Source organism: Tamandua tetradactyla, chromosome 25, assembly GCF_023851605.1.
Source record: "Tamandua tetradactyla isolate mTamTet1 chromosome 25, mTamTet1.pri, whole genome shotgun sequence".
NCBI classification, from domain to species: Eukaryota; Metazoa; Chordata; class Mammalia; order Pilosa; family Myrmecophagidae; genus Tamandua; species Tamandua tetradactyla.
Genome location: NC_135351.1, coordinates 10930632 through 10958432, shown reverse-complemented (window position 1 = coordinate 10958432; position 27801 = coordinate 10930632). Strand labels below are relative to the sequence as shown.

General features: G+C 40.4%; 1 long non-coding RNA gene across 1 annotated transcript; it reads left to right on the top strand.

The window, feature by feature from the left end:
* The first annotated feature begins 15441 nt into the window (after positions 1-15441).
* LOC143669135 (uncharacterized) lies at positions 15442-27456 on the top strand. Its single transcript, XR_013168739.1, has 3 exons — positions 15442-15538; positions 16708-16764; positions 27425-27456. It is a non-coding gene; the product is annotated as an uncharacterized LOC143669135 (long non-coding RNA).
* Positions 27457-27801: the final 345 nt, after the last annotated feature.

Here is a 27801-nt window from a genome sequence, read left to right as displayed (position 1 = left end):
GGATCCCCTTGTGGCGGGTAAAAAGAAATTAAAAAAATAAAACCTACAGGGCACAGACTGCTTTACATTGGCCAAGGGATACTTTAAATCAAGGAAACTTAGAATACTAGATATTGTGGTTTAGTTTCCAGAGGTCATGTTTTTCCCAGTTAACGTCACTTTCTCTCCATCTGTAAGTCCATCCCTTTCTGCTTCAATAATGGGATTAACCAGGGAGGGAAGAAACAGTTCCTCTTATGGTACTGGCCAAGGTCAAGAACTGAGGCACACCTGAGTTCTTGACATAATGGAAAGTCCAGAGATTGGAGGCCTGAGTGATTTTTAGGGCACTGAAGCAAGCAAGGCTCTTTTGATCTTTTCTCTCCATCACCCTGTTGACTTGTAATCTCATGTAGCTTCGGACATCTTAGGGCAGGAAAGGCAGAACAGGAAGTGGTGGTATCTTCCACTTCAGCCCACTTTGAACAGGAGCCCCTGCTGCAGACTTCCTCTTGTCTTGGGGGCGATGGCAAGGTCCCCTGGCCACTCCTAGCTTCAAAGGAAGCTTGGAAATTGGGGGAGAGGATTATCGTGATTGCTTGGACCCATCAGGATCCATTGCCTGGAGCTGGACACATCACTACCCCAAACAAAACCAAAGTTCACATTTTGAAAAAAGCTTTAGAGCCTCAAGAGCCCATGCAGCCAGAGACCTTTGGAGATGAAGGAAAATGCCCTCAGGGAAGCATGATAAAACAAGAAGTCTGTAGAGAAAGCTGAAAGACATTGCCATGTTCACCATGTGCCTTTCTAGTTGAGAGAGAAACCCTGAATGGCATCGGCCATCTTGGATGCCTTAGAGTGAACATTTTTATAGTCTTGCTCTAATTTGGACATTTTCATGGACTTAGAACTGTAAACTTGCAATTTAATAAATTCCTCTTAAAAAAAAATCAGGGTTCAATTAGCAAAAAGGAAGGGCAAAAGTGATATGAGATAAGTAGCTAGCAGAGTCTGCCATGCCTTCCATTCCAGGGCAGTTAAAACATCTTTATAAAATAGTCTTTTTATGGGACAAATTAACTTACCAGGTTAAGGAAAACTGCTCAGATGTCTTTAGGACTACAGTTAAGATTTACTGGGTGTGCATGTCATTCAGATGCCATTCTGTTCACAGCAGGAAGAACTTTGTTTCCTAGTTATGCCCTCAGTCTCCCTGTGATCTGTCCTGCTTCCAGAAGCAACTCAAAGCCAGTGCTCTTCCTCAAATCCATGAACAAGGTCCCAAGTGTAGGAGCTCTCTATAACATATCTGTGGCTGCCAGGGACCACAGGAACAGGGGAGACTGCTTAATGAGCATGAAGTTTTCTTCTGGGGTAATGAAAAATTTCCAGATGTAGGGAAAAGTGATGGGTGATTGCTGTGCAACATTCTGAATCTACTTACTGCCACCAAATTCTATCCTTTAGAATGGATAAAATGATCAATGCTATGTGTATTTTACCACAATTAAAAAAAAAAAAGAACAACAATAAAAAAAAATCGCAGCCTTTTCAGCCTCAGATTTTCTTTCCTTTCCCCAAGTCCTAACCCTTGCATTCTCTCCATTCCCACTTCCTACTGTCTCCCAGTCTCAGACACCCACTGGCTTTCAAAAGGGAGGCTCTAGGAACATATCGGAGGAAGAGCAATCTGAACTAGTTTTTAAAAACCATTGGTGACTTCCGGAGAAGATGGCGGCTTAGTAAGACGCGCGGGTCTTAGTTCCTCCTCCAGAAAAGCAACTAAAGAAACAGAAACAATACGAAACAGCTCCCGGAGTCACGACAGAGACCAAAAAGACAGCGTACCCCATTCTGGAACAGCTGAACGGGCAGGGAGAATCTGCTGCGGTGAGCTACCCGAGGGGCGCGCGTTTTCCCGGCTGGGGCGGCTGGCGACTGGGGTCCCCTCCACGCACGTGGCTCCCTGGTCTGACTGGGAACGTTGGATAGCGGGGCCCTCCCGTCAGGCTTGGCGTTTCGGGCCAGCTGGGCAATTAGGACCGGCACTCTCCCAAGCCGCGGCGGCCAGCGACCCCCACCTCCACGCGCGGTTTCCCGGGCCGACTGCCGTGCAGACAGACGAGCGCCACGAGCGCCACCTACTGGGCAGGAAAAGAAAAACAGAGCCCAGAGATTTCACAGAAAAAGCTTTCAACCAGCTGGGTCCCACACCCAGGGAAATCTGATCAAATGCCCAGACACCAGCAGAAAATAATGGATGACGCTCGGAAAATTGAAGATATGGCCCAGTCAAAGGAACAAACCAATAGTTCAAATGAGATACAGGAGCTGAGAAAACTAATGCTGAATATACGAACAGAAATGGAAAAATTCTTCAAAAACCAAATCAATAAATTGAGGGAGGACATGAAGAAGACATGGGCTGAACAAAAAGAAGAAATAGAAAATCTGAAAAAACAAATCACAGAACTTATGGGAGTGAAGGACAAAGAAGAAAAAATGGAAAAAAACAATGGATACCTACAATGGTAGATCTAAAGAGACAGAAGCTACAATTAGTGAACTGGAGGATGGAACATCTGAATTCCAAAAAGAAACAGAAACTATAGGGAAAAGAATGGAAAAACTTGAGCAGGGTATCAGGGAACTGAATGACAATATGAAGCGCACAAATATACGTGTTGTGGGTGTCCCAGAAGGAGAAGAGAAGGGAAAAGGAGGAGAAAAACTAATGGAAGAAATTATCACTGAAAATTTCCCAACTCTTATGAAAGACCTAAATTTACAGATCCAAGAAGTGCAGCACACCCCAAAGAGAATAGACCCAAATAGGCGTTCTCCAAGACACTTACTAGTTAGAATGTCAGAGGTCAAAGAGAAAGAGAGGATCTTGAAAGCAGCAAGAGAAAAACAATCTGTCACATACAAGGGAAACCCAATAAGACTATGTGTAGATTTCTCAGCAGAAACCATGGAAGCTAGAAGACAGTGGGATGATATATTTAAATTACTGAAAGAGAAAAACTGCCAACCAAGACTCCTATATCCAGCAAAATTGTCCTTCAAAAATGAAGGAGAAATTAAAACATTTATAGACAAAAAGTCACTGAGAGAATTTGTGACCAAGAGACCAGCTCTGCAAGAAATACTAAAGGGAGCACTAGAGTCAGATATGAAAAGACAGAAGAGAGAGGTATGGAGTAAAGTGTAGAAAGAAGGAAAATCAGATATGATATATATAATACAAAAGCCAAAATGGTAGAGGAAAATATTATCCAAACAGTAATAATACTAAAAGTTAATGGACTGAATTTCCCAATCAAAAGACATAGAATGGCAGAATGGATTACGACCCAGCAATACCACTGCTAGGTATCTACTCAAGGGACTTAAGGGCAAAGACACAGATGGACATTTGCACACCAGTGTTTATAGCAGCATTATCTACAATTGCAAAGAGATGGAAACAGCCAAAATGTTCATCAACAGACGAGTGGCTAAACAAACTGTGGCGTATACCTACAATGGAATATTATGCAGCTTTAAGACAGACTAAACTTATGAAGCATGTAATAACATGGATGGACCTAGAGAACATTATGCTGAGTGAGTCTAGCCCAAAACTAAAGGACAAATACTGTAAGGTCCCACTGATGTGAACCGACATTTGAGAATCAGCTTGGAATATATCATTGGTAGCAGAGACCAGCAGGAGTTAGAAACAGGGTAAGATGATGGGTAATTGGAGCTGGGGGGATACGGACTGTGCAACAGGACTAGATACAAAAACTCAAAAATGGACAGCACAATAATACCTAAGTGTAATGTAACTATGTTGGAACACTGAATGAAGCTGCACCTGAAATATGAAAAAAAAAAAAAAAAAAAAAAACCATTGGTCATGTTGCCCAGTCCTGGGTTTTCATAAACTGATGAATAAAATATCTAAGAAACAATGTGGAGGGAAGACGCAACATCCTAAGCGAACTCCAGTGCACTGCCCCAAAGACATTCCTTAAAAATAAATCAAAGACACCTTCAGGATTGAGTCTCGGGTTAGAGCCTTCAAGCCCAGTGCTTCGCCCACTAGCGCCATCCTTCAGAGCAACTGGAGGCTCTGAACAAGCTTCACAGTAAATTAAGTGCAATTAGCAGAACAAACATCAACACTAGCGGCCCAGTAAAGGAGCAATCACTCAGCCTTCATTCTCAGCACCCATTAAGACTTGAGTCATTTCTCAAATCAGTGATCTTTTTAAGTGCTCATCATCATGATTATCTTCCTAAAGTAGGGACTCCTCATTAGGGGGCACCATAATCATTTTAAACTTCAGCCTTTGCTAAGAACTGGAAGTTACAAAGCCTCCCCAGAAATGGCAGCTTATACTTTTGATCCAAACCATAAAAAGAGCTAAGTGCTTTCTAATGCCTTGATAAACTCTTGCTTTCTTAAGTGCTCCTTTAGGAAGCATTTCCTAGGATTGCCAGCATTTAGAGCTGGGAAGGGACCCTTGAAAGCTTATATCTATGCTGTCATTTGCAAGTAAGAAGACCAAGGCTCAGGCATGCCCAATGATTAGCCTGTCTTACAGCTGGTAAGTTGTAGAACTAGCTGAATACAGGGGAAATCTAGTCAGAAATAAGCATCATTGAGGCTGGAGCCTACAATCATTTCCATTTTTCTGATTTTTGTCTACCCTGGTAGGCAGGGAAGATCTACACAGTGGATGACAAAGGTGTGCAAGATAGGTGGGTCATATGTAGCCAATAAAAGTAAAAGCCCATCCAGTTAAATTTAAATCTAAAATGAATAAGTCTTCTGGTATTACCAGTGCATCCCATGCAATATTTGGGATATACTGACACTAAAATATATATATATTTCTTTGAAATTCAAATTTAACTGAGCATCCTGTATATTATCTGGCAACCCTAACTCAAGACCTTATGAGGAGGATGAAAAAAAGGATTGAGAATTGCTAAACCTAAACCATTACTGAGAACTACGTATGGTTTCGTAGTACCCTTTTACAGTCTACAAAGGTATATAAAAGAGTTCTGACAGCAACCGCCGTTTATTCCTCACCAGGGACAAGCAATAATTCTTAATCTGTTTTGATATGAAATACTTCAAAACTACCTGGACCATCTTCTGACTTTTGCCATCTTTCTCTGAAAGTTCCCTCCTTGCTCCTTATTACCACTCACAAAATTGTTCTTAGATTTTGCTTTTAGTGACACATTGGGATCAGGCCTCTTTCACTCGATTTCTGCAGAGGACTTTGATTCCTCTCAACACGTTTTAGAAATAAGCTCCTTTGAGACTAAAGTCTAATGACATTCGTCCTTAAGAGTCTAGTGGCTGGCTGGCTAGACTCCAAGTTAAATGCCCTTTCCCTCTCCACCATGCTCGCTCCTACTATTTCTGAAGAAGTGGATAAAAGAGGCAGAACAGAATGAAGTTGACTGTAACGTAATGAAGTTGGTTGTTGGTTTCCCTGACCAACAATGGCTTTGGACAGTGATTAAGATATGCTAGATTGAGTCATGATATTTGTTTCAAAGATTGCACCAAAAACTATGGGTCCCATTTGCCAACAATGTTTAATTATGTGGCTTTGTACAAGAAAAGAGGGAAGGAAGGACTGATTACAACATAATATGACATTGCAACATAATCTGACATTACAACATAATATAATATTATGCACTTGATAGGACATTTCACTAATGCCATGATGTTGGGAATGGTGATAGATTAGCAAGATGGTGTCTCTGTGACTGAAGTTGATAAGGTGATCTCAGAATAAAGAACACCTAAGTTTCAAAACCGGAAATGAATCATATTTTCTATTTTATGCTCCTGTGCAAAAGGGTACTATTATTCACAGTTAATTTTATAAGCACTCAGATTAATGCATTTTACCTTTTATCAAACATTGTCTTTTTGTTTCATTTTTCTACTTAAATATATGCTATAATGTCTGAGATTCCATAGACTGAAGGAATCTAATGAGGAAGAAAGGTTAAATAAAAGTGTTGTTGCTTTTGGCGAAAGTCCCTTGCCAAACTCAAGCAAAGACAAATTGACCTTCCAAAAAAAAAAGTGCAAAAGTTTCTGACAGAACAAAATAGGATTAGTCCAGGAATAGGAAAATGTGTAATTTCAAGTTCAGTTTCATAAAGCGAAACTCAGATTACTATATCATGAAATTGATTCAGCTACACTGCTTAAAATTCTTTCAGTTCTGACTTTAAAAGCAATATTTTCAAAAAAGACAAACAATCAAAGAATACACCCAGGCCTGCCATAGTATGTAAATTACAATTTCTGGAATTGTTTTCACTGATACTGATTCAAATATCTCCCCACCTCATTGAAACTTCTGCCAGTATTTCAGATGTAAAAGGCAGAATACAAGGTAGAATGGAAATCTGCAAATCTTATAGGTAGCTCAAGGGCAGCACAAAAAATAGATTCCTTGGGCTAAAACTGGATAAGGGATTAAGCATAGTCTGGAATGTAAAATCTTATCCAGACTTGAGAAAGGTAAGTTTAAGCATTAAGAGGAATATTTTGTGGTCACTGTTGATTGTACTTTACCAATTTCATTCTAAAAGAAGCTAAGCATTTGATTAGGTCACAAAAATCAATGTTTATTTGAGAAGTGAGTAAGTCCACAGAGCTGAAGTAATTTCTATCTTAACACCCAGCCTCTCACCATTCCATATATGGGCATGTCATCATTTTTAATATAGAGTTCTTAGTGGCATCTAAATGTAATTAAATACCATTGGTATAGCTTAAATGGCAAATGCCCGTGGATATGCATGGCCCAGGAAGCACATTATACCTGATTACTTATTTTAATTTTGAAAATAATTTCTGGTCTCCAAACTGAGGAATTGTACCTTATGGGTATTCATTAGAATAAGAAAAATAAATGTCTCCGGGGAGGGAGGAATTAGTAGTCAAGGATATTTGGGTTTGCTTTAAATTAGGTTAAAACACATGAAATAATTAGAATAAGCAAATTCATAGAGTCAGAATCTAGAAAATAGGTTACCAGGGGACGGGTGGGGATAGGGAATAGGGAGTTAAGCCTTAAAATGTACAAAGCCCCTGTTTGAAATGATGGATAAGTTTTGGTAATGGATGGTGGTGATGGCAGACCAACATATGGACATAATTAACAGCATTAAATTATATATTCGAATGTGGTTAAAAGGAGAAATTTTAGGTTATATATATATGTTATTAGAATAATTTCTTTTAAATCCGTGGAACTGCACAACACACACAGGGAACTGTCAGTTAAATTATGGACTATACTTAATAGGGCAATTATAAAAATATGCTTTCATCAATAGTAACAAATGTAGCATACCAAAGCAAAGTGCTAATAGTAGGGTGGTATAGGGGAACCTGTCATTCATTTATGATGTTTCTGCAAACCCATAACCTCTCTAATTAAAAAAATAATAAGAAGAAGAAAATAAATGTGCCAATGTGTGCAGCGAACAAACAAACAAACAAAAAGGAATTTGGGGAGTCTCTCGTGTCCATTCATGTTGAAGACAGGGGGTACACTATGGCCCTGTCCCCACTCAGTGATACCACCTGAGCCCTTAAATAGACAATGTCATTGGAAGACGGTGGGTTTGGTGTATTGTTCGTTGTTTTTTATGCCCAACTCAATAAAGCATCATTAAAAAATGAATCTACAAGTGGTTCTTTCTCAGCTTTACGATTTCTGTTACTATCAGTGAAAGTGATTTTGCTTTGTTTTTCAATTAAGCTTTGAGCCAACAAGATGTAAACACACCAATGAACAGAAATACCAATAAAAATAAGTCCATTGATTACTCTTAACATGAAACTATGAACAACTGGGGAAATAATTTTACCTTTCAGACTGTTCAAGCCAAGATTACTGGCATTTACTAGTCTAAGATTACTCGCATTTTGTATTTTAAAATTATATTACTATATTTTTGTGTTCTTATTCATTATAGTGAATAAAATAAAAAGCTAATATGCAGCCTAGTTAAAGTTCTCAACATTGGAAAGATTTCAGTAAATTTGCCAACATTCATTAAATGACTTTATTAGCAAAATAATTAATCAAAAATCACCCCACTTTTGGGTGGGCCATGGTGGCTCAGCAGACACGAATGCTTGCCTGCCATGTCAGAGGACCCGGGTTCAATTCTCGGTGCCGCCCACGTTAAAAAAAAAAAATTACCCCACTTTTAAGACTGCTTTAACAGAATTCTCCATTTATACTGATTCGCATTCAGGGATTGTCATAATGCCTTAGCAATTATCTTACCCACCTAAATGTAAGTATATCTTTAACTGCAGTTTACTGAAAAAGTGCCCTCTTTGCTTACTGGGGTATATCAAACACATTTTGGATTTACCCGGTTGACTAAGAAGTAGCACGCAGTAAGTTAAAGAGCACTTTTCACAGAATTTTTAATGCTCATTGATCAAATGGGCTGCACAAGTGGGACTTTAGCTTCCTTCAGTTCTAAAATGGTCACAAAACAATGAGATGAATTCTAGTCCTAAGTTTTCCATTAACTAGCTGTGCCGCCTTGGGTAAATTATTTGAACTCTTTATACTTCCTTTGCTCTCAAATGAAAAATTGAATAAAGTGGATTCTTTCTAAGGCTCCATTTCACTTTAAAACAGCATGATTTTATTGTCTATATCTGACTCCAAAGTGAAGCATAGTAAGGCATGTCATGAGATAGTTGACGAAATAGGGGAAGTTAGGAAAAGTTCCTACTAGGATGACAACAGTATGCAGATGTGCCCAATCTTCTCTGATAACTAGAAGCAAGAGCTCTAAGCAAATAAAGCAGAGATGTTTTGGTTTGGGATTAAGTTTACCTACTGGTCTAGTTGATATTTAGCCACCTTGGAATGAATTCATTACTCTCATTCTCTACCTGTCCTGCACAGAACCCTGGATCCTACAGATCTGCCAGACACATGCCAACACTTGGAACCCACAACTTAAGTTTCCACTAAAAATGCTGACTATGACCTTAGAAGGATGTGTTAAAGCCATTCATCGTGATCTTATAAGTACCGAGCCCCTTTTCTCATATGTTCTATGTTTAGGCGCCACCTGAATTATTCCCTTACCTTTGAGCTACATTTTATCTCTTATGTTGCATTCACGAAAGCAAAATTCCCTGAATCCCTCGAATTTGAGAATGAGTCTGTACGTTCAAGTGCTGTGTACACAATGGGCGCTGAGTAAACAACAGATCCGTATTTTTACTTACACACTTGTATTGTTCTCTCTTCCATAATAAGCTAGTGGTTGTGTGGGTTTTGCAAAATGTCCAAGAGACACTATAATGAACTCACCCTAAGTCAGTGTGTTTCTTTTTAAACCTAGAAGGGCTTCTTTCCCTCTTTCTTGTGCACTTCAGTATTTTAAAAGAAGACTTTCATGAGGAATGGGTCCTTAATTAAGAATTTAAAATGAGGGCAATAAATATACTTTATTGGTGGTAATACCTTTTGCTTTATTAGAAGGATAACAGACTGCTGGTTAACTGGTCATGAAATATTAATTAAAAAGAAAAATATATGATGGAAGTAATCTCCACGGGTGCCAACTCATTTTTCACTGGGTTTTTTTTTTTCTGCATAAAGTTAAAGACATATGGATCTCAGCCATGTCACTCATAGGGTCTTGTGGTTGTAAACCCACGACAGCACATACAGAAATAACATTGTGGCCCCATAGAGAAAACCCTGTTTGGCTGTAAGCAGTCAGAAAACATGTCCAGACCAAAGCACCAGTACCAGAGATCCACCACACAAGCTCTGCATTGAACAATGCCACCCCACCAAGCAACAGGAGATAAGGGGAAACTTTTCTGCCCCTAGCACCTACCCCTGCTCATCAGGGTTCTCCATAACTTCCAATTAAACATCTCATTTCTCCCAGCTTCTACCCACTCTCTTACAATGCAGCCTACTTCCCTCAACCTGCTTTGGAAGATGTGGTCAATTGAATTATGGACCCTAACTAGACATATTTTTTCATCTCACTCTGTATCCCTATGAGTGTGAATCTACTGTAAATAGGACCTCTTTAAGGTGTTATTTTTAGGTAAGGCGTAACCCAACTGAATGATTGTAAATCCTAATTCATATCTGGGGTGGCCTCATAAACACCAGAAGTCAAAGAAAGTCACAGGAAGGAACCAGAAAGGAGGGGACATTGCCATGTGATGGGAGGCAGAGACGCGAGCCAACGAGCCCCAACGATTGTTGGCAGCCAGCACTGACTCCAGAAGACAACACACCTTGCCAATCGGCATCTTGAGGTTGGATGTTTTCTAATCTCAAAACCGTAAACCAATAAATCTCTATTGCTTAATGTAGTGCATTGCATGGAATTTGTCATAGCAGCCTGGTGAACTAAGACAGGAGGCGAGTTTAACCACAAATATAAGAGAAAAAGCAGACGTTTTAGGATGGCAGGTGTGCCCGTTTGAATCTGTGGTGGATCCCAGAAAGGCCTTGTCCTTTAATCCTCATTCAGTATTGCTGGCTGGGAGCATTTTAATTGTTCCCATGGAGATGTGACCCACCCAATTGTGGGTAGTAACTTCTGCTCAGATAGTTTCCATGGGGTTGTGTTGCTTTCTGTTGAAACAGAGCTCGAAGGATATTAAAGAATGATGAGAAGGAGAGAGAAAAAGGAAGAAAAGAAAGACAGACACAAATGGGTTCAGGGGGTCTGAAGTTTAACTCTACATCAGACATCAGACAACTTTATTCTCAACCAGATCTTAGTTATATACCACAGGATGTCAATAGATATGCAGGCATTTCCTGAGGGAGCAAAGTTCTTGCAGTGTTCTTCATACTTAACATAACCATTTGGGGTAAACATTCTCTTCCTCCCAGACTGCTCTACATAACAATCTCCACAGTTTACTGTCGCCATCCTGAGGCCAGCTGCTTGCAACAAATTCTGTAGGTCTTGCTTTGAACCTTTGGCTCCTACAGGGTTGTGACTCCACCCATTAATCCTTTAAAGAGCCATGAGAAAGCCACAGCAGGGCTGAGCAGAGCCACGAGGCTGAGAGCCCATGCTGCCAGAGACATTTGAAGATGAAGAAGGAAAAAGCCCCCGAGGGAGCTCATGAAATAAGAAAGCTGGGAGAGAAAGCTGAGCCTTCGCCCCATGCCCTTCCAGCTGAGAGAGAAACCCTGAATCTCATCAGCCTTCTTGAACCACAGTATCTTTCCCTGGATGCCTTAGATTGAACATTTCTATAGACTTGTTGCAATTGGGACATTTTCTCAGCCTTAGAACTGTAAACTTGGAACTTATTAAATTCCCCCTTTTAAAGGCCAATCCCTTTTTGGTATCTTGCATTCCAGCAGCTAGCAAGCTAGAACAGCAGGGGAAAGTCGTCCTCACATATTGCCTGGAATGTTACAAATGGAATTAGGATAAGTTTTCTTGGACATCTCTGACGTACTGGTCTCATTTTGTCAGAAAGGGCCCTAAGAGACAGAGGCTGGGAGAAAACATCCTCACTCTGCGGACAGCAGGGGAGCTGTGGGTGCTCATGAACTTCCCTAGAGGAAGGGCTCAGCATTAATCTCCTTGGCAACAAGAATCTCCCACCAGAACTTCTCAAACTTTTATGTGCATGTGAGTCATGTGACGGACTTGCTAAAATGCAGCTCTGATACATTATACCTGAATCTGATGGTCCTCATTCCACACTTGAAGTAGCAATCACCCTCCCCTTCTCTCCTTGAAGCTCTGACCAGGCTAGTCTTGATCCAGTACAGAGAAGGAAAAGCAGAAGCATGACTCTAGTTTATAGGGCTTGGATTTTTTTTTTTATTTAAATAGATTTATTTAACTATGAGGTTCCATTTAATTTAAAAAAAAATCTGTCATTACACTATCATTTGTATGATAAGAATAAAAAATATTTTTTCAAAAATTTGAAATAATCCCAAGGGGCTGCTTCCTTTCCCTTTCTAGAATTTTCTGTATTTATTCATTAGCTTCTTTACTTTCAAGCCTGAACAGGGTTGGGGGTTGTCACACTACACACACACACATACACACGCACGATTGATAATGTATTTTATTTTATTTGTAAAAATTATGACATGGTAAAACTGTCATTTTTCCTTGACCGCTCAGTTCTATGAATTTTACCGTATTTACAGATTTGTGCAGTCAAAACCACAATCAGGATAGAATAGTTCCATTGCACATACTCTACCCCACCCCACTCCCAAAAAAAGGCTTAGAGGATCTTGGTTCCCAAATTTTTCCAGTTTTATTTTCTCCCTTTTTCTAGTATATCCTTTTGGCCCTACACTTGCAGACAACACTATAAGAAATTAGTTTTTTAATTAAAGCACAATGAAATTAAGGATCGTTTTATGAAACTTTCCAGAAAATTCACTTTCTCCTTGAAATGACGGTACATATCAGAGCGCTCCAAGGCTCAGAACCACTGTGGGAAAACCATAGCCATACAAATCTGGGTTAGAAACAAATATCTTCCAGTTTGGGCTTCCCAGACAGGAGCAAGTTTGGTCTTTTACTTCTCCTCTGGAATAGCTTATTTTTTGTGTCCATGTGACCAGGTTATGGCGCCCAGTTGTTTGCTCAAACCACTAGACACGGCTGTGAAAATATTTTGTAAATGTGTTTAGCATCTACAATCAGTTCACTTTACATAAAGGAGATTACCCTTGATATATGGGTGAGCTTCATCTAACCGGTTGAATGTCTTAAGATCAAAAAATTAAGACTTCCCACAGAAGTAGAAGTTCTGCCTCAAGACTGCAGCACAGAAATCTTGCTGAGATTCCAACCTACTCGCATGACCTATGGATGTCAGATTTCAAAAGAGCAGTATTAATTCTTGTCTGAGTTTGTGGGCTGCAGGTCTGCCCTACGGGTTTCAGATCTGCCAACCCTGTAATTGCAGGAGGCAATTCCTTAAAATATAATACATAGATTGCATGGTATGTGACGCTATCACAATAAAAACACATTAAAAATTTTTTTAAATAAAAAGTATATATCCTATTTGTTCTGTTTATATGGCGAATACGCCTAGGGGTAGGAGATTCTCCTACAACGCCTTCTTTACTGTGTTGCCAGAATCACCCCAGAAGAGAGAGCAGATTCTCTCAGCCCGGTGACCTATAAACTTTAATCTTCAAGGCTGGAGGGAAAAGCACCCAGCTGCATGGGGATTGCATCAGAGGGCCCTAAAATAGGTCAGTGGCAGAAGGTGGAAACGAGTTAGGTAATTTATTCTGTTTCAGTTCTTAGGGCAATGGAAACTCTTGTTGAATCTGTACCAAAAAAAAAAATGTTTCAAATCATGGAAGAGTTCTCAGATTTTTAAATTATTCATATTAACAACTACAGGTAAAAAGAATAAACCTTCAGGAGATGACAGAATTGCTTTAATTTGGGGGCTATTTCCCAGCCCCGCATACTTTTAACTCCACTCATGCCACATAGCTTAGGTCCTGTAATACCAGCCTTTGATTTATGGAAGGGGAAAAAAAGTGATATTACCGAAAAGACCCATTACTCCTGTGCTTCCTCATTTAGTTCAATGTTAAGTACTCTGCAAAACTGAAACCTTGGTGGAATGCAATTCTGTAATTCAATCGAAAGATCTTGCTAATAATGTCCCAGTGTACGAGAGCATAGCTTAAGGGTTCAGGTTTAGCAGGAAACTTTGCAAACCTGCAATGGAATGACAGCCCACCTCTTCAATCTGGGAATGGCTGACGGTTGTTGGTGAGATATTTTACCACGATTATTAAGATTTTTTAAAGAAAGTGGAAGAATTATAACGGGAAGTTGGTCTCTATCAGAGATTGAGGATTGAAAGACAAAGGATAAAGAAAACCCCAGATACCAGGTGCAGAAAATGTGGCTCATTACCGAAGCAGGGTGATTAATAAAAAGGGAGTGGGTCGACTTTTGCGTACATTTGAAAATATCCATAATAGAAAGTTTAGAAAAGAAAAAAATGCCACCGAAAGTACTATGATGAGAAAATGAGATTTCTTGAAACTCAAGGAATTTGTAGATGTTTCTTACTTTATGTAATAAGTGTAAATGAAAATAAATATTATGTATTCTGCAAGAAGTTCAATTAACCTGAGTAAATAATAACTTTTACTGTATAGGCTGGGATAAGATACTTTCTCTGTGGACAAAAGAAGATCTCTAATGCAGTAAAAGCTGTTGAGTCGTGCCATTCATATATTACTCACACATACTCATAATATTATATATATATATATATACTGAGACCTCCAATATCTATGGAAATTCAGGATGCTAGGTTTAGTGATTGGTTGTATCACAAAGAGTCATTGCAATATCCTTGTAAACATCACTGTATGCCAATAATCTGCCTCAAGAATTTCTAAACTCTAGCTTCAATTACAATCTTCTGGGGAGCACATGAAAAATACTGATTCCCTGGTCTTACACTAGACAGGTTAAATGAAGTTTCCTCGAAGATTTCAAAACTCAGTAAAAATGGAAGGCCATTGGGCCACCACTCTCAGGAGCACTACCGAAGTCTTAGCACTTCTGCAAAGCTTGTCAGGACAACTCTTTAAAATACCATATCATTTCGATAACCTCCAACATCCATCCTCAGGAGAGAGGTATCTGCTATGGAGAAATTAAATCATAATGAAAGCCATGGCATGCTCAATGATAAAGAGAATAATCTAGAATAATTCACTGAAGAAAGTGAAAAAAGCCTGATTCCATCCCAAAATCTTTGACTGATGGACCCTAGGCTATAGCTTTCCAAAAATAAAATGAGTTTAATTTCTTGAAACGCATAACTATGTAAATAATTGGATTGGTATTAAAATAAAACCAGTTGTGTTCCTTGCAAGTTATACAGATAAAATAGCTACAACGGTCATTCTCACGCTGCAGGAGATTCCTACTTCCCCTGCATTTGCTCCCACATCGCGGCTCCTTAAACTTCATGTTACTGAGTCAACAAGTTCCTTAAGTTCCAAAGTTCCTTAAGGGGAGGGGTGGTTTTCACTAACACAGGGAGGACCTCGTCAGTCCAATGTTCTCTTCTTGCTTCCTGACAAGCAAGTGGTCTGTAAAAGCATGGGTGCAAGTTGAAGCCAGACATATCTTAACTGGAATCCTGTTAGCATTAAATTAGTCTGTAACGTGGATAAGACACTCTGGCAGGACCCAAAGTGTCCCCAAAACCCTAGACATCTAACAGGAAGCCTCTCTCCCACCCTTACCAAGTCATTCCCAACTGCCTTCTAAAAGTTTTTTGACTCAAAACCCTTTCACTTTTGACGTTCAAGGTACATTTCTTCTTTAACTCAGAAAATATACTTTTTTTTCTTTCTCATACACAGTTCTGCATTGAAAAGCTGACTCTCAGGCCTCGAAGGTCTGCCTCATTCTCTGACGTGTGGGCTGTGTGTCATTGGTCCCAAGCACAGCCATCTCAAATGTAGGTGACGACTCCACAAAATTCTCCACTCTCTTCATGACCCAAGATTAAGTCTCATATATGATCAAAATTTGTCCTAATGGAACTACAAGCTTAAAATGTTTATAGGAACCCAAGAGCACATTTTTTTCTTCCTTTTTATGGAGCCTATCTTGCATCAATCAATTTTTCTATCGGGTAAAGACAAAAAAAATGTATTTTGAAATTAGCTAATAGCATCCCTAAGCCAGCTGCTAGGAAAGAGGTATCCAGAGTATCTAATGAGGCATCTAGCTCTGGAACAAGGCAACTTTGAAATCCCAGTCCCTCCACTTCTTAATTCTGGCATCTTGGGCAAGCTACCTAACCACTGTAAAATGCGTGAGCAATAACTATGTCTGAAAGATGGGAGAATCAAATGAGATTACATGCATAAGCACTTAATAGTCTACACCCAATAACCTCTCACTAGCACTACCATTAGATACAAGCATAGATGGCACAGAAAGGGGAACAGAAGTTTGCCTCTCCAAACTCATGGCCTTTGGGAGACAGGGCAACGGATTGGGATGTGTGGAATGAAACTTTCACACCTTGCCAAGCACACCTGTCCATGAATTTAATCGCCTGAATGGTTGTCATGGGAATATACTGTTGCACACTCTTTAATAGACAATTTGCCTTCCTTTCATTATCAGACTCTAAGCCTAATAACTCATTCGCAAAGCTGCCAAGAAAATGAAGCAGGTAGGAAACATGATGCCCTACCTGTGATGGTGACCCATGCCATGTCAGTGATGGATTGGGGACCAGCACTCAGAATGAGGGCAAGAAAGAGCAAAAAAAAATCTAGGACCAGATTACCCAAACAAGTGGAAAATCCACCCAACGGCTAACTGGGTAAACTGTACATTTTCAATTACAGCCATCCCATCACAGTGGCATAATTGATGTTAATGACAACTTCAAGAAATTCTTACCTAAAGCCTTTCCCAACTCTCTTCCAAGGAATCTCATGCCCAGAGTTTGATGGGATTTGTTTTACTTATTGGGTTTTGTTTGTCTAATTTCACAAAGGATAGTCCCTCTTTTTTGCTGTTCCCAGTATAAACTCTTACTTGGATGAAGGTATGTGTGGGGGGAGGGATGGGGGGAGGGCTAATATATATTTCTTCCTTCTTGTACTCAAGGTTGGCTGTCCAGTTTACAACATCAGCCTCACCTATTACATAATATCCGAAGGGAAGGTGAGTCGTCCTGGCTTTGCACTAGTCTGATTCCAATTGCAACCAAGTCAAAAGCAAGATTAGCTTGCCTCCATTGCGTTAAGGCTTTTCAGGGTCAGTTCTATCCTTAGACTGGAAGACCTCAGGTGCAGAAGTGCGAATATGTATACAGTTCCATCATAATGAGATTCAAAAAGTAGTCATTGGAACACTTAAGCGTACAATAGTTTATTTGAGCCTTACAAACACAGCTTATTGGATTCTGTTTATTCATATAGGATATGAATAATTATCCATATTTTTACATAGGATCAAACTGGCCCTCAGAGAGATTATGGCTTACTTTCATGCTGCTTGTCAGAGAACAAATAGACCAACATTTTCTGGTTCTTTATCTCACGTCCTTTCTGTTAGATCACAGTTGCCATTCACTGTCACTATTGAACCCATGCATGTATGCAGCAAATCACTTCATTGGATGCTGGAGAAGAGACAAGAAGAAAAGGTCCCCATCTTGCATCAGCTAAAAATCTTATTGGAAGAATAAGATATTGATCAGATGAAAAATCAAACAAACTATAATGCCAGTAATCAATGTCAAAAAATAGATCAAGAAAAAGATAGACAGGCAATAAAAGCCACAGGACCTGAGGATTCCAACCGAGTGAAAGGGAAGATTCTTTCAACAAATATTTCTTCAGTAAATATTTATTGAGCACCTACTATATGTCAGACTCTTTTATTTCCCACTCAAGACTGAAGAGCTAGTTCTTTCCTTATCCAGCGTCTCCCAACATTTGGGAGACTCTGGGTGGGAGAGAGGCCCCTAAAAATCATCAGGGACCATTGGAAAGCAGAGCTAAGGATGCTTGCCAAGGACCGCACACAGAGCAGGGCCTGTGTACTCGGTTTTGTCGGAACCTGGGACACGATGCCCAATTACAGATTGCCAGATGGTTCTCTCGGGTCCCTCCCCCTCCCCCTTCTTATCGAGCAATCTGATAAAACATTCATGGGCTCAGCTTAGGTTTTAAAGTCTACCTAATGTACCGTGAAATACGTTGAGTTGGCTCCAGCAATCAAAGAGGCGGTGCTGACCTGTACGCCGTGTAGTCATGGTGACCCGGTCACGCTTGTCACCAGATTCTTCTGGGTTTGCTCCTTACAAGTCACTGGGGGAGAAGAAATCCTCTCCGTCCACCTCCCCTGATTTATTTGTCTTCCCAGCCCACCCACCCTTACCCACCTACCATATTCTTTGTTTTTCTCTTTTTCCTAGGACGGTCTCTTTTCTATCCTACCTTCAAGCCTGCTCCCAACCAGAATAGCTATGAAGGAGATGGCAGAAAGGATTTGGGGCACTCTTTTTAAGAGAAACTGTGTTTTGTTTATTAGGACATCTTTAATGTTCTTTGTCGCTGAGTTTAGTTGACAGCTGTGCTACAGAGGAAGTTGTGTGCTTTCCACAGGGCCCTGGGCACGTATGCATTTAATGAAACTAAACCAGTATGTGCACGCATGCCTACTATGTGCCGAGAATTGCATATAGAAAAATAACAAATCTCATTTGACTTGCACAATGATTTTTCAAGGTGCACATTATTAGACCCATGGAAATAGATTTCTAAGATTGAAAGAGGTTAAGATATTTGTCTGAGGTATTATAACACCCCCGATCCCCCATTTTACACCTACCTTCCACCATCCCAACAATATACCCCAGTCTGGTCAGCCCAGCCGCCTCAGGAAAGCTCGCCTCCCCACCCCTCACCCCACCCCCACCCACCACCCACCCCTGTACTGGCCACTTAGCCACCAAGTCCCGCAGTCTATTGCCCTGGCACCAAATGTCTTCACAAATGCTTATTAATTAGTTCCGCACTTCCGACCTGATGGCCAAGTCAGACCTCAAATCCTATTTCCTGGGCACTCCAGTCCTCCCTCCCCTCTGAACTTTCTTCCACAACCAAAATGGCATAATCTAAACTATTTCTTCAAAAGACAGTAGACAGAAAATTCGACAGCTAATGCCATATCCTCTATTTTGTGTCATCTGCTGTTGTGCTAGATGCTCAGTGTTTGTTTGTAAACCAATCAGTCTCCTGTATTATTTGAAATCATGTGGGGTGAGGGGCAGTGCAGAAGGGAAAGGGTCCTCTTAATGTTTATTTTTCAATAAATCTATTTCTATTTTCTCATATTAGGAGGTTGCAAATTACCCTATCTCCTTTTGGCATTCTGTCTTTTGACACCCTTTTCCAATAGGTATCAATCTAGATTATACTCTTGCATTTTCTCTGTCTTTCTTTTTTATCCCTTCAGTCAAAAGGTTGCCATTTTAAGTCCTTGGAGCAAATGCAAAGCCTGAACTGGGTGATTCCCATTCATTATAGGGCATTTTTGCTAAACGAAGTCAGGGATTCTCAGTCCAGAAATGAAAGGTAGTAAAAGTCTTAAACTCCACTGATCAGAGCTGTTACTTCTCAGGCTGCCCAATTCCTAGATATATGTCAGCTACAATCAGAGCTCAGTTCCCTTTGTTGCATTAGAAATTGTCAGATGACCATCCTCAGCCCCATTCCCGTACACACAGGGTTAGATAAACTAGAACCAGAAAGATTTCTGTACCCACTCTTTGTGCAGCATAACGATACATGATTTTAAAGATCTTAACCCACCTCTCCTTCTCCCTGCCCCCCAGAACTAATCTATATGCTAATTTGCACTTGAAATGGTAATTGCTGTAATGTTTTCCAGGGAGAGAGAGAGAGAGAAAGAAAAAAAGAGTAGAAATTGAGTGTGGCTCCATCTCCAAAGCCTGTGAGTCCAAGAGAACCTCTGCACAAAGGGCAAGTGATAAACCTAAGCCCTTTTCTGATGATGGTTGGCCACTCTGAGATCAGAGTGAAATGATTCTGGAAAACCTGGCTGCACTGTTTTGCATTTGTCCTGGGAAGCATGAGGTGTACCTAGAAGCAGTGAGATGTATGCAGCCTTATTGTTTGCCAGGTCCCCACGACCTGAGAGACCCCTCTAGATTCATAGGAAATCTGGAGTAGCAGGCTTCCCAGCTTGTCCTCTCAAGGACCACCAAGGCTTCCAGAGCTTCCAGCTTCTCCCCATCACCTCAAGCTGCACGAGGGTCCTGCCTTCTTTCCCTATTTCCCTACATGTGCTCTATAATGCTATTAAGATATCAAATGCTGGAGTGACAACAAGGAGCCCTAATTAAACAGCCGCAGCGCACTCCCTCAAAGGAGCAGCCTGAACCCAAATAAAAGGAGCTTGGGACAGGAAAGCGGGAAGAAAGACGAAGGAGGCTTTGCAACCAGCTGGGTTTGTTGTGTATTTAAAGGGCCAGAGGACACGGGGGGGGGGGGGGGGGGGGGGGGGGGGATGCCACCAGGCCAGAGACCAAGCTCCGCATTCTCCAAGACAAAGGGCCTGATAGTCACCCAGTCCTGCAACCAGAATCGAATTGTAATTGGCCTCGGAGATCACTTATGGCAATCAGGGAAGTAATATGCTTCTGAATAATTATGAATAATTAGGCACATTTATGAATAATTACACTGATAATAACTATCTAACTCATTCCATCTTAAAATTGTAATTCAGTCATTATGGATTGGGTAGTCATTCTCTCGGCCCTGCTGTCTGCATATTCATGGCCTAATCCACCCACATCTCACAAGGACTTGGGTTCCTTTACAGGTCAGGGCCAAGTTACAGCAGCAGCCAGTTCCTGGACTTACCTTAGGGACAAAGGAGCATCCTGGTCCTCAGGGTTGGAGCTTCATAACCAACTCTATTGACTTGAGAGGTCCCGGGATGGTGGAGAGAGGCAGAAAGGACATAAGGAAATGTTTTTCTAAAGCACTGGAGCTCCACCATTTTGCTGCTCATTTATTACTACACCAATGAATCAAAAGGAATATCCAGGAGCTCATTGCTATTTTCAGTTCTGATGAGAAAAAGAAGCCATTACTTCTTCATGTCGTTGTAAAGAAAAATACAAGTAAATCGTACCAACGCTGTGTTTTTATAATGTCTTCTGGGCAGCATCCTATGGTTGCTTAGAAAATCAGAAGTCCTGATTTGAAGATGGAGTGTTAAAATAACATGTGCTTCCTCATGCTTTAAACAAAAACATGTCTTTTCCTTATTGCCATGCTCTTTTCCTTACTGCCATGCTCCCACATAGCCTTTCTTTTCTTTTCCTTCTGTAACCATCTTCTCTTCCTCCATCGCTTCTTCTCTCCCTCTTGCCCTACTCACCCCTTCCTCTCCTAGGCCTCCCCTCTCTCTCCATCCATTGCCAAATTCTCTTTCATAAGAGAAACTGGCTCAGCTTATTTTTTCCTGATTCCAAAAGTAATATCTGTTAACTCAGAAATTTGAAAGTTATCTGGATAGAAAAATAGAAAAGAATTTCAAATATAAATAGTCTCAGCACCTGTAGAGAAATGATATTAGCTTAATAATTTAGAGAATTCTTTCCCTGCTCTTTTTCTATACTATGAGATTCTAAAAGCAATTTTGCATCTTGATTTTTCTCCTTACTATTATAGAATGGTCATTTTTCATATGAAGAAATACTTATTCTTGATAGTCCAATGATATTATATGAACATGCACGTGATAACTAATTCCTTAAATGTGGGGCACGCTGCATCTCTCATTTTTGCTATTATATTTTATGGGGAAGTCTTCTTTTGTTCTTACTTCTCCCCCTCTTTTTTCCATGTTCCCTTCTCCTAAGATTTGACATGGACCTGAAGAGGTCTGCTGCTCCGGAAATAAAATAGAGGAACAACATAGCTAATTTAGTGCAGAGAAAGGTTTACAATATACAATATTTTTAGGTATAAGCAACATTAGCACCCTGGAGTTTAAATATAAGCAAAACCTTTTATGGAGGATTAACCATAACAGGATTCCAAACTGGACTCAAACCAAGAGTGCAATAATTGAAATAAATTGCAAGAGATCCTCTCCTGTGACTTTCAATGCAGAGAAATGGAGACATAGATGGCATTTTCCTACACTTCTGGCATAGAAATTTCCGAATGACTGCTAATGCTATCATCTGCACCAGAACTGCCCCGAAAGCTTTTTAAACATCTACCTTCCTGGACCCCTCCAGCTGATATTCTGAATGGATAAATGAGGAGTGAGGAAAGAAAAACAAGCATCTGATTGAGAAGTTCCTTGCTAAGTTGCTTTGCTAAGAAGCCTGGACTTCATGACATCAATAATGTGATTTTGAGCAGATGAGTGACATGGTCTGATGGATCTAGCAGAAAGTTGGCTCTGAGGAAGAATAAATTGAGTGATGGTGAGATAGGGCACAAGGAGGGATGAGGAGAGGATGGGAGGAAATGGAATTAACTAAGTTGTTTTGATGACCAAAGAATCTAGTCAACAAATGAGGAGAACATGAGCTGAGGTATATATAGCTTGGTGGGGAAAGGGGATGGGGAAGCGGGTATGCTATGTGTATAGAGACATGTTAAACTCCTTTGGAAATGAGTTACTGCCAAGGGGGAAAATACACTTCAAAAAAAATCATTTTCTAAAATGATCTGGAAAGAAGTAGCCAAGTAAGCCCTGTGGCTTTACTTCCCCATTGACTTGTACCCCAGTTGCAGGTCTTTGCAAGTTCCCTCCCTGAAGTTCTCCCACATGCTTGCATCAAGCAACTCTATATGGATCTGATGTATCAGACCCCATGTCCCAGCAGGATTTCTTGTAGAGCTTGAGAAATCTTGACATGCAAAGGTAGAATTCACCACCAAACTCAGGAACAAAGCTCAAGGATTGCCCTCATCAAGAGCTGGAAAAACGGGTGGTTTTACTTGGGGTATATGAGCAGAGACTAACTTTACAAAAGAAGCAACATACGTTTTGGCACTGGGCTAGTTTCCTTTCTAAAACAGAAACCACCCAATATTTCAAAGGGCAACTAACAAGAGGAAATCTGGCAGGGAGAAGGGGTAAGTCCATATTTCTCAATGGACTTCTCTGCATTTCAATTTCAGGATCTTTTCTAGGGAGTATAGACTAAGAAGTATGTTTTGATATTATAAAGCCATTAAAAATCACGGTTATGGAGATTATTTAGTAACATGGGAAAATGCTTACCACAAAAGCAAGCTGCAAAATTGAATATGCACTATGATTGCAACTATATTTTTAAAGTGTAGAAAAAGAATGGGAAGTAATCCAGCAAAATGCTACCGTGGTTTTGCTACATTCACGATAATACATTTTCCTTTGGTCCATTTTACCATTTTTAGAATATGGTCATAACAAATTGGCACAAAAAAAAAAAAAAAACCAAAGCAAACCAAAAACAAAACCTACGGTCTGGCAGGATAAGAAGAAACTAGGAGAAGAGGGAACAAAGCCTGCACATACCCACACGAAAAAAAAAAAAGAACAGAGAGATCGAGGGTCTTGTTCAAGGTCATCCTATAAATCAGTTGAAAGAGCTAAAAATAAAGTGGATAATTGGTGATGACAAATACAGTCTCCCTTGATTCAGCAGTGAGAAAAATGCAGCTTAACCACACCAGAATCCATTTCCCCAATTCACCCATCACTTTTGGTAAAGGCTCCCGGTTTGAAAAAGTAGAAACATGGAAGCTTTCTCGGCAAAGTAGCTTCAGGAACATTCCTGAAGCCTGTGGAAGCCAGCGATGAGAAAAGAGGCTGTTCTCTCCTTAGCAAAGGGGGCTGCACCTACTCTGTGTGCACCCCACTGACCACCATTGGGGTTCCAGTTTTCGTGGGGGCCCCTCCTCCCTTCTCTCCTGCCTTCCCCCAGCACAAAGAGGCGGGATTGGGTCTTAGTTTTTGTTCCTTAGATATTTGGATAGTGATTCTCTCTGACCACCTCCACCCCTCTTCTAGGCTACCAGCTGAATTCCAGTGATTGATGGGGGGAAAGACTTTGAAGCTCTGAGGTGAGGGCGTTGGAGGAAAGGGGGCAGGAGAACACAGCAACCAAGGAAAGAAACCAGAAAAGCTGCTGCTGCTCCTCAGCAGTGCACGGCTGGTGAATGATGCACTGAGGCAAGGATGGTAGCCGTTTCATCTCCGAGCAGACATGTCCATTTTACCTCCAGCTTCCGACAAGAGGGAAGTCTCGGAATAAATCAGCAGCCGGTCTTCAGTGTGAATCCTTTAGGAATAGGATCTGAATTGTAAATGCCTGCCAGAATTTTATACATCGAATTACAATAAGTAGAATGATATTTTAAGCAGTTCTGTACTTAAAAGGTATGGCGTGGAGTCCTGCGTATTTCCTTCTACTCTAAGATTTCTCTCCATTGCCACTTGGAGCTTCGCATATGTCTCTTTGCTCACCTGGGCACTTCAGTTGTGGATTCTGAAGCTGAGCTAAGGAAAAATGGTTTCCCGCCTGTGAAGTGCTTGGGTGACAAACTCACAGGTACGTGGCTCCAGCTATCCCACTGTTACCCCAGTCTAGTATCTCTAATGCCAGGTGCCTTTGCTACCTGAAAATAATACCCAAGACTTGTAATTCCCAGAAAGTACTCATGGAAAGAGCCAGTCAACCCTGTCTTTGAAGAGTTGGAGCTCACATGGCTGCAGGCCCAAACCTTTAGCTCCAATACCTGATTTGAATCAGAAGATGTCCTATGATGATCCTCTTAGCCACTTTAGTGTTTTTCTTTTGAATTTTTCACTTTGTCCATTGCCTGAGCCTCAGAAAAATGTATGCAGGAAGACACGCTCAGGGAGGTAGCTTTATAATATTCCCTGAATTATTCATTGAAATGAGCCAGGTCTGGCTCCACTAAAGCCATAATTGGATTCTTAGCTACACTACAGTCAGCTCTAATTTTTTTGTTCAGTATCATAATCCTTTATCATTATTATCATCAAGCACATAAAAGAACATCCTTGTATAAAAAATAATAATTCTGACCTTACATTTTGTGATTTTTTTAGGGGTTCTAGGATGGCTCTTTTGAGCCCCAAATCATGTCTTCCACCGGCTTGACACCATGCCTGAAATTTCCTCATTAGAGATGCATTTCTTTGGCTAAAGCTTTGCTTATCCTTAGAATCTATACAGACAATAGACAAGTTGCTCCCAAACTCGGCTGCATATCAAAAACACGTACAGAGCTTTAATAAATGATAACTTCACAACCCCTCACCATATCTTTCAACTCTCCCAGGACATAGTCTGAGAATCCACAGCTCTTAAGCTCCTCGAGTGACTCCATTTGCAAACAGGTTTGCGAACTAGAAGGTCTCCCCATGACCACCAAGACATAGGGTGAATGTTGTTTGTCTTAATAGTCCTATGCCTAGAGCATGTGTCTGCTACATAGTAGATTTTCAAAAAATGTTTTTATTTAACTTGAAGAGGAAACACATTCAGTCCATAATATTTTCAGGTGAATTAGCATCATCCAGTTGCTTTCTTAAGCAACAGAGGGAGCAGGAAGCAGTGCAGGTGCTCTGGGGGGTTGGGGTGAGGGGTGGAGGGAGGAATGGGAGAGAAGAAAAGTAGACAGAAAAGGGAGAGTGAAAGTAGAGGGAACCTAGAAGTTTCAGCATCACCTGGGAACTTCCTCAAAAAGCAAATTCTCAGGTTCCACCTCAGAGATACGGAATCAGAAACTCCTGAGGGTGTGTTCTAACATGGTCTGAAGGTAATTCTGAGAACTTGCTTCAGAGTGAAGAGCTGCTCCTAGGGTTGACTCCTTAGCACTTCAAGCCCAGTCGAGGGGCTGAGAGAAAGCCCAGAGTTACTCAGAAGAAAGTCCTGGAACAATGAGTGCTGAGGGTACTGGTGGGACATTGGCAGTGTCCACCGTAACAAAATTGTCCTTGGACCGATGAGTTGGATGGTCATCTCTCCCATCCAGGCAACCTTCCTCCTTTCCTCCAGTGTCTGAATTTGGTTCCAACCAAAGGAAAAAATGGAAGTCAGTGGCAATCATTAGCACTACCTACCAAATATTTCCAGTTTGTCTTCCAGGCCTGTGATAAGAAGCTCTTTCTCATCTGTTCTAGAACAAGGTAGAACCAGGAGACTCACTTAGGCAGACAGATTATTAGTAAATGTGACAAGTAACATGCATCACTCCTGCCTGCAATTATTGTTGCATTTGTCGATATGACGTCTTAGGGAGCCTGGGTCTCTAACTGATGGCAAAGGGCAATGAGCAGAGGCCCAAAGTCGCCTGCCCAGACCTCCAGGCTCAGAAGTGTCCTTGGCTTGGTTTAATGTTCTAGTGTCGCCATCTTGAAATTCTTAACCATTTTCTTTTTGCACTGGGCACTGCAAATGGTCTAGCTATCCCTACCCCTGCAGAACCGTATTGTACAGGCAGCATGAGCAAGAAATAAACTTTTATTATGCTAAGCCATTGAGATGTAACTTATAACTTACCCTATCCTTACAGAAGCAGACACTGCCCACCTAACCCCCAAATAAACCTGTTCTTAAGTGACTAATCATTTCAGATTCACGATGTAGTACTTTATAAATGTCAGCTCTCTTTCTCTCTCTCTCAAACCTGAGAAATATTGTAGACAAAAGATAATTTAGAAATCAACCAGGTTAATCTTATAAGTATTTATTAAGCATTTATTAATTACTATTAATATTTGTAGGTTTCACTCACTACTCAGAATTGAATCATAATTCCTGTTCGCTATATATTTGTTGCTTTGCCTGATGACAAACAGAATATAGGAAATTTAAATTATCCAGTCTACCGAGGTGTTCGATTAATTAAATATTCTAATTGACCAAGGGTCATTATATGTAACACATAAACAATTGTTAAGAATTTACAATATGCTTTTATATACATATCACAAGCTATAATGTCTTCGAAGATTCAAGATAATTCAGAATTTTCCAGTGCCTTCTGATCATCATTTTGAACATTATTTATTTGGGGGATCTTCACTATTTCTCGGTGATAAAGATTCCTAGAGGAAGAATTACTGAGTAACAGAAAAGATTGTCTACAGGGGTAATAATAAAGATGATAATGAACCGAGCAACATTAAGTGGCATTTTTGTGGGCTGACCACATGCCAAGCACATAACTCATTTTCTCTTTACAATCACCGTGACGGATAGAGTCTACCACAATTCCCCTTTTACACTTAAATGGAGTTTTCAAGGGATCAGGATACTTTACCAGGTCACACAGGCAATAAATGGTAGAGATAGGAATTTGAACTCTGACCTAGCTCCTTTACTAAAGACGCGTGAGCATCCGCAGCAATGCTCAACATGCAAAGAGCTCACAAAAAGACAAAAGAAATAGTGTGTTGACGAACGGGTAGGAAAAAAGTCCATTTAAGAGCGGAAAAAAATCAGAGGGTTAAAACTTCATAATTCAAGTGAACTTCAAAAATTTCCAAAGGGAAAACAACTAAAGGAAAAACCCATGATCACTGAAGCAATGTAAAAAAAGAGAAAGAAAAGTCCTTTGTGTTCTATAAAAGGTCTTAAAAATATGAAATGCTGTACAGTGTATTTTAAATTGATGTGGAATTTATAATCTTATATTTTGCTATAAAATTGCTGATAAAATAGTGGTGAGCTCTCTTCAAGTTTATGTTTCTGATGTAATGGCTGGATTTCATTTTACTGTTATTTTTATCTTCCTATCTCCAGAGGCTGACAGGGGAAAAGATGAATTAACTGCGAAAGGATCAGTAGAACTTTGAGCAGTGTCAAATAAAACGCCGTCTGTGCTGCTGCTGTTTTAATTGTGTGGCATCTTATATACTCTGGTTTCTGCCAGAATGAGCAGTCTGTCACTTGAGTTATTTGACTATTGATTAATTTTCAGAAATACGTTGACATGTCTTACTGTAAAAAAAAGAAAATCAGCTCCCCTGTCTCCTGCCACCAGATTCTCAGCCACGTCTTCGCCTTTTTGCATGATTAATGTTGTTCTGAAAAGCCTAAAGAATCAATAAACATTTTCTGAGGCAGAGGGGTCTACATCCCCAAAGAGGATTGCCTATTTAGCTTCCTATTCAATCTCA